This window comes from Helianthus annuus, chromosome 13 (assembly GCF_002127325.2).
Source record: "Helianthus annuus cultivar XRQ/B chromosome 13, HanXRQr2.0-SUNRISE, whole genome shotgun sequence".
NCBI classification, from domain to species: domain Eukaryota; kingdom Viridiplantae; phylum Streptophyta; class Magnoliopsida; order Asterales; family Asteraceae; genus Helianthus; species Helianthus annuus.
The window spans coordinates 146,505,202-146,517,083 of NC_035445.2; the positions used below are offsets into that span (position 1 = coordinate 146,505,202).

General features: G+C 38.7%; 1 non-coding gene across 1 annotated transcript; it reads right to left on the minus strand.

The window, feature by feature from the left end:
• Positions 1-2,575: 2,575 nt before the first annotated feature.
• On the minus strand, positions 2,576-2,682 carry LOC118486196. The gene has a single exon (XR_004878051.1). It is a non-coding gene; the product is annotated as a small nucleolar RNA R71 (small nucleolar RNA).
• Positions 2,683-11,882: the final 9,200 nt, after the last annotated feature.

Here is an 11,882-nt window from a genome sequence, read left to right on the forward strand (position 1 = left end):
AAACCGATTGAATTATTAAGTATTGCACTTGTTAATCATTGTGAGGGTTTGATCTCGTGAATTGACGTAACTGCTGTATTAAGTTACTAACCTATTGTGTGTACATAATTATTAGATTAGGTTAAATCAAGGCTAATCAGTAGGCTTATACCTTGCCCGTTAAATCTGCAATGTGAGTCATTCCTCTTTTATAAACTCTTTTCTCATAGTTTGTGAGTCATTCTCTTTTTCTCAAACTATTTTACAATACCTCAAAGTATTTTCCAAACGTTATAATTACAGGGATTAAGTCATGGTTATCTTGACCGCTGGTTAGTGGGGTATTGTGCACATTACTAATTTCTCACTGTTAGGCAATAAGCCCTAACATGGGTTAGGCTAATAAGACCTAACAGTGACAAAACGCCACTAATTGGGTGACTGGACCCAATAGTGGTATGACCATCGTCACACGGGTGGCAAGACCAGATAATAATTAAGATACTGCCATAGTAATCGCTCTTATGCTGTAAATTATAACTATGTGTCGTTTTTATCAAAATGAATGATTCACTCAGTATTTCCCCGCTGACAAAACCTTTTTACAACATGTTCCAGGTGACCTACTGAATTAAGTACACGTGCTACGGAGCACTATCAAGCTTGAAGTGGTGGCTCAAATAAAATAAATAAACATGTTTGTAAAATAATGAAATTATGATATTTACGGGGTTTATCCTAAAGTATAAATAAATGATACTCGGGCAAAATTTTCAAGTTTAAAACGATCCTGTTAAGACTTCCGCTGCAAAAATAAATACCACGGGATTTTCTGTCCCGCGGCTCCTGAAACGGGTCAAACCGGGTCGGGGGCCGTGACAATATCTCCACGGTCTATATGAAGGTATGTTGGCTACCTGGTCGGGGGTTAAGGGAACAGTTTGGTAAGAGTCTTGCCATTGTTCAATATATAGATCCTGCAAAGGACCTGGGTCAAATTTAGTAGGACCTCCTTCAATACCCAAAGGTATTGGATGGCGGGGGTCCAAACTCTTTGATCCCCTCATAAGTTAAACTACTATTAAAACTTTAACCCAGCAATTTAGGACTGTATCCCTGCTGACTCAGACTACTTAGCTGAGGGTAACGTCGCCTTCAAAAGAGGGGCCTACCACATTATGCATTAATAACTTAATTAATTATCTTTCAATAATCCGACCCTTTAGGATTGTATCCTTGCTGACTCAAACTACTAGGTTGAGGGTAACGTCGCCTTCAAAAGAGGGGCCTACTACAATAACTAAGATAATCTCTTAAACAAGTGCAAAAGTGCGAAAATAATCAAAGGTTACACTGACTCACGAGTCGGATCCAAGTGATTCATCTTGTCTATCTGTTTTTATTTTTTATTTTATTTTCAGTATTTTAGTAAGTTTTATTTTCTTAGTTTAAAAATCTTTTTCTAACATTTTGATCTGATTAGACGTTGAGGATAAACCGGTACTAAAAGCTCTTGTGTCCTTGGACGACCTCGATATCTTACCAACACTATACTACGTCCACGATGGGTGCACTTGCCCATATGTGTGTTTAGTGTTAGTAAATATCGTGTTTTATAACTTTAAAACTTGGCTAAAAAAGTGTAAAAGGGCTTAAAATATATACCTAATATATATAACACCTCGCACACATCAAGTTTTTGGCGCCGCTCCCGTGGACACAAGGATTTTAAGAAAGTTAGGAATCAGCGGCCTAATCATTTTTTTATTTTCTTTTTATTTTTTTTATTTTTTTAGGATTTTCTTAAATTTTTCACCTTCTGCAGAGCTCAGCACGGGCCGTGCCTGGTCAGACACGGGCCGTGCCCAGCAGTGTTACTGGCAGTTTTTAATATTCCGAGTTACAGAAGGCTGAGCACGGGGCCGTGTGGGTGAAACAGGGGGCCGTGTCCAACTTTCCAGTAACAGGGATCCGGAAAACAATCACTGTAACCCCGACCACGGGCCGTGTTCACTGAGCACAGGGCCGTGGTGAACTTTCTGACCAACATTCTTTTTTGTTTTTGTTGCAGGACTTGGAACCAGGCGCCACCTCTGCGTAGTGTATGAGCTCCAGTTCTAATAAAGACATAAAAGAACCTCTAGAAGAACCCGAACGCTTTCTAAGAAAAAGACTAAAAGCTAAAAACCAAGAGAAGGTTTCGGGGGACCCACTTCCAATGGCGGACCAACGTACCCTCATGGATAACCTACGACCCACCATAGGTAATCTCGGCGCCGCTATCAATGCACCGAATGTCGAAGCTAACAACTTTGAACTTCGGCCACATTTGATACAGATGCTTCAAAACTCTGCAACCTTTCATGGGCTTGCGGACGAGGATCCCCATCTACATATTACTAATTTCTTAGAAATATGTGATACCTTTCGGATCAATGGAGCATCAAATGACGCCATCCGCCTTCGAATGTTTCCATTTTCACTAAAAGACCGAGCAAAAGCTTGGCTTAACGCCCTCCCAGTTGGTTCGGTAAACACCTGGGATGAACTAGCCCAAAAATTTCTATATAAGTATTTCCCTCCCGCTAAAACGGCTAAATTAATGACTGAAATTAATACATACTCGCAAGAGGAGGGGGAATCCTTATATGAAACTTGGGAAAGGTTCAAGGAGCTATTACGAAAGTGTCCCCATCACGGTCTTGCGGTGTGGCAACAAGTATCCACTTTCTATAATGGATTGTTGCCACATACTAGACAAACACTTGACTCTAGCTCCGGGGGACTTTTAGGTAATCGCCGCCCGCATGAAATATATAATCAAATTGAGGAAATTTCTCAAACCAATTTCCAGTGGCACACTCCCCGAGGCAATAAATCTATTGCCCCGGGCGCCCATAAGGTTGATTAAAGCACTTCTTTACAAGCCCAAATCGAGGCCCTTTCTTCTAAAATTAAAAAGTTAGAGATGACAAAAACAGTCTCGGTTATGGCTTGTGAAGGGTGTGGTGGGCCACATGAAAATTGGAGTTGTATGAAAGAAACAGATGATCAACCAGAATCGGTAAACTACATTCATAATAGACGTAGGCCGTCGGGTACTCCAACGGGCACCTACAACCAAGGATGGCGTAACCACCCTAACCTTGGTTGGAGAGAACCCGGCAATAGTAATAACAAACAAAGCCTAAATCAACGAACAAGCTTTCAACAACCAAGAAATGAGTCACAAAATTTCCCTCCACAACAAGGTGGACGAGAAAGGCTTCAAGATATTATATCTCGCCTCATCTCCGACACTGAAAAGAAAAACTCGGATAGGTTTCTACAATTAGAATCAAATTTTAGAAATCAACAAGCTAGTATACAAAACATCGAAAAACAAATAAATCAACTAGCCCAAAATTTCTCCGAGAGACCGCAAGGCGCGTTACCAAGTAATACTGAAACAAACCCAAAAGCACAAGTTTATCTCATAAAGTTACGGAACCATACCGTGGGTCCCGCGGAAGGCACACCGCCTACTGAGGAGATCGCAACACCATCCCAACAAGAGAATGTTTCTCCTCCATCACCAGAGCCCACCAAGGCTCCTCCGGTTCCGTACCCCGGTAGGTTAATCCGTCAAAAGACCAATGAGCAATTCGCAAAATTCGAAAGTCTACTAAAACAATTTCATGTCAACATTCCTTTCATTGACGTCCTAACCCAAATGCCTAAATACTCAAAATTCATGAGGGACTTCCTCACTCATAAAAGGAAAATTGAATCATTGCAATTAGTTAACTTAGGCGAAGAATGCTCCGCCCTCGTACTCAACAGACTCCCCCAAAAGAAGATTGATCCCGGAAGCTTCACAATTCCTTGCTCGATTGGGGACACCCCTATTCGTAATGCACTAACTGACCTTAGGGCTAGCATTAACCTCATGCCTGCATCAATGTTCAAAAGACTCGGCTTAGGAAAAACAAGCCCTACCAAGATGAGTATACAGCTTGTCGATAGGTTAGTCAAATACCCACAGGGTGTCGCTGAAAATCTATTGGTCAAAGTCGACAATTTCGTCTACCCGGCCGACTTTGTCATACTAGATATGGAAGAAGACACCGAAGTTCCCCTCATACTAGGAATGCCATTCCTAGCTACTGCACAAGCAGTGGTAGATATGAATGATGGAACACTCACTTTGAAGTATGGGGATCAGGAAGTGAAGTTTGGAGTTGGGAAGAGAGTAGAGGACGATGATCCAGTCAATTACATGAAGGTTATTGATTCGAGTTTGGATGATGCTCTCCGGCGGTGCAACATGGGATGCAAAGCATCCGACTCGGAAAACATATAACCTCACTTTGGGTCTAGCCAAGGACCCTTATAAACGTGGCGCACCACGGAGGCATTCCACGGAACTATCCTTAGTCTAGTTTAATCTTTTAGTTTAATTTTAATTTGCAGAAATAAAACACACTCTGGATGGTGAAGGATAACAAGGGAAACGAGAAACATCGCCCCATGCACTAAAACAGAGCAATCCGACAACGATCTCTCCATTACAGTAGGCTCAGCATGGGCCGTGTTCACCCAACACGGCCCCGCGCTGCACAGTCTGCAGCAATTCACCCAGTTCAGGTAACTGGACACGGGCCGTGTTCGCTGAACACGCCCCCGTGTCCAGGCTTCTGCTTCTTTTCTTTAATTTTTGTTACTGGCACCTGAACACGGTGCCGTGCCCGGTCACCACGGGGCCGTGTCCAGAATGCCAGTAACATAAAATCTTGCTTTTTAACACCCTATTACACATCCAATCAACCTAAAAACTTATTTTTGGGACACATTAAGGACAATGTGTAATTTAAGTGTGGGGGGGATGCTAAAACCTTGAATTTTGCAAGTCCTAATAACAAGCCTTACACAAAAACTCTATTGGAACCGCTAATTATCCCAATTTTTTTCCAAAAAAATTTCATTTTTTGTACTTGTCTAAGTTTAAGTTGGGAATTCAAGTCTTCACAAGGTTATGTTTTTACAAGTTTACAACCGATAGCGTCGTGATAAAAAGAACCAACATAAGAAAATTATAAAAAGGCATGACAAACTTAGTTAAAATTTGATTATATATACTTGATCACATAAAAAACCCTTTTCCCACAAAAGTGAGTTTTGAGCCTTTAACGAGCATAAAAAAATATATCTTTACACTAAATGCTCATTTTTCGTTTCTTGTGTGAATAGCCGCTTGGTTCGTACGACTCTAGAACTTGCCACAACAATACATTCCCGGTCCTTACCAACTTAAACCCGAGTAAGTAAATGATAGAGGCATTAGGACTAACCCTTTTTCATTCTACACCATTATTTTTCATTTTTTTACCACCTACCCAAAATGCCTCTAGTTAACCCCTTTGAGCCTAAACTTTTTCATTTCTTAACCCAAAACAACCCTTTTTACCCACCTAAACCTTTTTATTATTTTTTTAGTAAACAACGTTCGGTTCTCTTATGACTTCTTCAAAAAAAAAAAATCTATATTTTTATATATTTTGATGAAACCAAATAAACAAACAAAGTTTATCAAAAATAACTTTGTTTGAACAATTCATCAAAATAAAATAAAAATATGAAAAAAAATAAAAGTCTTTCAAACCGACGTTTGTTACGCCATTCGCCCTTTTTACTAACTACTAACCCAACCACCCACCTTTAGCCCAAGCCTAACCCTTCACCCATAAAGTCCTCTTGATATTTACAAAGGTATATAGTTAAAAAGGAGGAGGATTGATTGCTTGGCAAGCTTATGGTAGGAGTAAGTTCCATGCCGCTCTCGAGTGATTCACTAAAAATACACCTTCGGTCGAGTGTTGAGTGATCCCCCGTGAGGTATGTGAACTTGTATATAAATGAGATTTTAAAAAAGGTATGTTATGCCCTAATAAGTAATTTATCTTAAGAAACGTTCTTAATAAATCATGCCGAATAGGATTGTAAATAAATAAAAATAAAACCTAAACGATCTTGGAAAATCCCGACACTCTATGACAAAGCCCAAAAACCTTCTCTTCTACCCATTCCATTTGGGAGTGAATAAAGCCACATTATAAACAGTTTTGCTTGAGGACAAGCAAAGACTCAAGTGCGGGGGTATTTGATATGCACAAAATGCAACATATAAATTATATCAATTGTGGCATAAAACTAACCCTGTACTAATGTTGGAAAAAGTGTGCTTTTGTCTTCCTTTTGTATTTTCAGGATTAAATGAGCTCAAATTAACAAAAGAAGCAAAAAGACAGCAAAATCTAACATAAATACAAGGAACAAAAGTGGAATGCCCGACCCCTCGACAGCATCTTCCCAAGCAAAACTAAGAAAACAGAAGACTGAACACGCCACGTGCTCAGCGAGCACGGGACCGTGCCCAAGTAGCAGCAGAAAAGACAAACCTTTAGAAGCTTCTACTGCCCACCACGGGGCCGTGCCCAGCGGACACGGTGGCGTGGTCAACTTCATGCAGGCGCATTTATTGTAATTGCGAATTACAATTAATGAAGAGAGAGACGAGGATGGACACGGGGCCGTACCCAGCGGGCACGGGGCTGTGCTCGAGCTTCTGTTCAGCCTATAAATAGGAGTGTTTGGAGACATTTCAACTCATCCATTGTCACATCACCTCTCTCACACTTCACCCACCACCCACCACCACCATAACACCATCATCCACCACCGTCATCCATTGTCCATCATAGAGTGTGTGAGTCATCTCGGGATCCAAGATTGATCGTAAGAGTTCTTGACAATCAAAGGCCATGTTTGCCTAAGTCTCTTACATCACTTGGTGAAGACAAGTGTTTAATGTAACACTTTTTATTTTTAATCTTTTGCACTTTTTAATTGGTTTTGTATTAATGACTTTAATTACTAGTTTCTTATGTTCAAGGTGATTCTTCCTTATCGTTTATCCGTGGTGTCTTGGCATTATTTTACTGTCTATATAAAATAAAAGATTTTCACCATTCATATCTCCACGGTCTATATGGTGGTATGTTGGCTACCTGGTCGGGGGTTTAGGGAACGGTTTGGTAAGAGTCTTGCCATTGTTCAGTGTATAGATCCTACAAAGGACCTGGGTCAAATTTAGTAGGACCTCCTTCAATACCCAAAGGTATTGGATGGCGGGGGTCTAAACTCTTTGATCCCTGCTACTTAGGACTAGATCCCTGCTGACTCAGACTACTTAGCTGAGGGTAACGTCGCCTTCAAAAGGGGGGGCTACCACATTATGCATTAATAACTTAATTAGTTATCTTTCAATAATCTGACCCTTTAGGATTGTATCCTTGCTGAATCAAACTACTGGGTTGAGGGTGACGTCGCCTTCAAAAGAGGGGCCTGCTACAATAACTAAGATAATCTCTTAAACAAGTGTAAAAGTGCGAAAATAATCAAAGGTTACACTAGCACACGAGTCGGATCCAAGTGATTCATCTTGTCTATCTGTTTTATTTTTTATTTTATTTTCAGCATTTTAGTAAGTTTTATTTTCTTAGTTTGAAAATCTTTTTCTAACATTTTGATCTGATTAGACGTTGAGGATAAACCGGTACTAAAAGCTCTTGTGTCCTTGGACGACCTCGGTATCTTACCAACACTATACTACGTCCACGATGGGTGCACTTGCCCATATGTGTGTTTAGTGTTAGTAAATATCGTGTTTTATAAATTTAAAACTTGGCTAAAAAAGTGTAAAAGGGCTTAAAATATATACCTAATATATATAACACCTCGCACACATCAACTTTAATTCTTCAGCAGTGCTTGGATTCCGTCAGTAGATTGAGCTTCAGCCTTTAAACTTCATCTGTGCTTTGTCTTAACAGTAGTTTACTAGATCAGCGGTTGTTGATAAGGGCAGTAGTTGGAGCATATCAGATGTTGGAGTCACAGTCAAGGGGAAAGCTTAATGTAAACAACTGCTTATGACTAATCCACTGTAGTGATCCAGTTTTGGATTTCATTATCTGTTCCTCTGGTAGGGTTCAATCCCAACAGTTTCCAAACATGTAAACGTTGCACGGTCGCGCTTTTTTGTGAATGGAATTAAGTTTGCCTTTTATTTTGTCAAGTGTTACAATTATTGCATTGTTGTTAGAAACTTTAGTTAAGTTAGCGCGAATAAATGTAAGTGTGGCTCGTTATAAGTATTCTTGCCCGGTCTCGCACTTTGTTCGCGAGGACCTTGGAGGCTTAACTCAAGAGCTCGTAATTTACTGGACTGTTTTCGTGCTAATCAAAAGTTTAACATGCATTTGTAACGTAGAAGATATAGGATGATAATCATAAAGTGTAGACAACGTTTTCATTAAGTAACTGAAATAGGCGCGTGGCCAACATACATAAAGAGTTGTTACATGTAGCATTTGGGCAATTGTTGCGCGTTTCATGTGCGTGGGATGATGTGGCCATCTAAAGTGCGCAGTTTGTACGCCCCTTTTCCTAGGACCTCATGAACTAAGTATGGACCTTCTTATTTTGGTGCTAGTTTAGACTAATTTTCATTATATACATTTTCTTTTATTTATCGTATTACCTATATATTACATATATATTAATTACATATATATATATTAATTTTTGAAGACAATGAACAGTATTACCTATATATTATTATTATTATTATTATTATTATTATTATTATTATATTAAATTAAATTTTGAACACAATGAACAATAACATCATCAAGGGAATTAGCAAATGGTATCGGGTACTGGTACCAGTATCAAATTTACCAAACCTGGTATATTTTCGGTACTGATTTTTGACATTTTCGGTATCGGTTTGGCACCGATTTTTACCTCAAATACCGGTACCGTACCAGTACCGACCGGTACCGTACCAGTACCGATCGGTACCGAACCGTACCATGTCAGGTATATTCGGTACCGGTACCCACTTTTAGGGATTTTTGGTAACGGTATTTTCTGTACCGGTTGGTACCGAGTTCATTAAATCCTGTAATAATGTAGCAACGCAAGTAATTGTACCGTTTAGATTATTTTTCATACACTACCCAATGAATAGTAACATCATCAAGGGGATGGGAAAATGGTATCGGGTACCGGTACTGGTATCAAATTTACCAAACTGGTTACATTTTCAGTACCGAGTGGTACCGACTTTTGACATTTTCGGTATCGGTTCGGCACTGGTATTCACCAGTTTTTAACCTCAACTACCATACCGTATGGTACCGAGCATTTTCGGTGCCGGTACCTAATTTCGATGATTTTCCAGATTGGTACCTGTACTGAGCTCATCCATATTTTAATTTGTTAGTACCATAATAACTAAACTGAAAACAACCGAATTTCCAACGTGTAGGACGTGTGGGTCATATTAATATATATTAGATTATTTAAAATCGTTTTTTTAGGACGAACTGACTATCTTTACCATGTCATTTTTATTTATGGTATCTGCTTGCGATTGCCGACACGCGTTTCGCAGACATTAGGTCCCCGCCTCAACGCGCGGACGAAAAACCAACTAGTTTATTTTATAATCAAAGGTAGTCTCTTATAAAACTAAGATGACGTTCAGAGTTGTAAATGAAGTTAAAAAGTAAATATATGCTTGAAATATAATAAGAAGGAAAAGATATGTTTAATTAAACTTACTTGTTTTATAAGTTAGTGTAATATAAATATAGAGGAGGGTAATTTAGAGAACGATAAATATTACGAGATTCGTGAGAACGAATGAAAAAACAACGAGAATTTTGTCAAAAACAATTCAAATTCAAATATTGTTTTTACACTTATCATTGTTATTCGAATACAATATTAAAAATTAAATGTACACATTTAAATTTACATGTATTCATAAATAAAGAAGATATACACATTATAAGTTTGCCATTAACACACGTGTAAATTTGTTGTATTTACACATGTGTAAAAAAATTAGGGTAAATTACACTTTTCGCCTTTTATGTTTGTATCGAATTGCAACGAATACCCTTTAACTTCAATAATTATAGTCACAGTCATTTTTTAAAGCATTACACTCTACGTCCTTTGGTCCTAACTCGGTTAAAGCTTTCAGTTAAATATGGCATGTGCCCTGCACATGAGGGTATTATTATCTTTTCACGTTCTAATACAATAAAAAAAAGAGATTAAAAACAACTTCATATCTCCCACTCTAACACTCACCACCCCCACCATCAACCACCCACCACTCTCTCTCTCTCTCTCTACATATATATATATATATATATATATATATATATATCTTGTTACACCCCAAAAAATATCAAATAATATAAATATGTATATACATATGCATATTGTCACACCCCCAAAATCCACCATGCGGAGTATCACTGCTTGGAGGCGTGACATGACCAGGATCAAGCCACCAATCATGTTGAACAATGTATTTAAAATAGATAAAATCCAACCACACAATATAATTTGTGATCAAAAACTAGTTAACCAAGTTCAAATTTTAAACAGCGGAAGCATAAGACGTAAATCCAAAACGTAAGTTCAATAAGTTCATAAAGTTCAAATGTTAAGCATGGGACATAACAGTCCATATCCCACAACGACCTCTCCTCCTCGTGCAAGTTCCATAAACATCTAACGACCTGCAAGGCATGTAACAAGGAGTCAACAACAAAGTTGAGCGAGTTCACAGTTGGTTGTTTAGTTTTCAGAGTTTGTTTTGAAAACCATGAGTTGTTAACCAGTATCTTTGTTTTTCCCCAAACCATACCCATGATCAGTGGGGGCTTCCCCTTGTGAACCACTAGACCATTACCATATCGACAACTGACGAAAGTAAGTTGTGCCCTAAGTCAATGTCTATCATCATTGATTGAGTGCCCAGATCCATTAGTACACGCCCGTCCTACCGGCACGGTGTGAGGCTTGTCAACTCTAATAGCGCTATTAACTAATGACCCGCTCGCCATTGGCCCGGCAATTAAGTCGATATAAAAATGAGGGACTTAATGATAGAGTTTTTGTCTAGTAAGTTTTAAGATTGTTGTCCTACCTAAGGAGGACGAACGTACGTATTCTACCCAAGGAGAATACACAGGATTAATATTGGCATCCTACCTATGGAGGATGGTGGTACATATCCTACCTAAGGAGGATATGCAGGTTCCGTTTTAGTTCTTTAACCCATTCCCAAACCATCGGGAATCCCATGTCTTGTAGAGAGTGTGAACTCACCTTGGTTTGCTCGGTTAGATTAGTTACTCTAATAGTCAGAAATCAAGAACGTCCTAATAAGGTACAGATAACAATCAGTTTTTCATGCATGCATAACACGTATCCTACGTACGGTTTATCTACTCACTACTTCTATCACATACCACACAATTCAAATGTCACACACTCTGACTTTTGTGGAAAGATCATAGTTAAAAATACACTTGTAACACTTGTTAGAAAATATTTTCTATGTGTTGGAATTTTTAGAAAATTTCGCCATAGTTTCCTTTGTAAATGGAGGCGTCCATGCTAATAAGCATATCATTTTCTTTTCCAAAAATCATTCAACAATCAACAACAATTTACCAAGAGCAAACTATTCCATTTACAAGCCAACATGAACTTGATGTCTCATAAAAATGCATAGTAACTTGGTGAGGCATTTAGTGGGTTTAGTTACCCTCCAAAGTGTGTTTACTTTATTTAAAATCTCATTCTTGGGATTTTTAGATGTTCACAACTTTTGAACATATTTTACAAACATATTTATTTATTTAGGGAGGAGGAGGGAGTGTTGAAGTGGTGAGATGTTGAAGGTAAAGTTGATCTTATAACCTCTAAGTCTTATTAACCAATGGTTCCAATGTTTCATTAAGTACAAACACAATCCTCTAAATTCCAAGAAG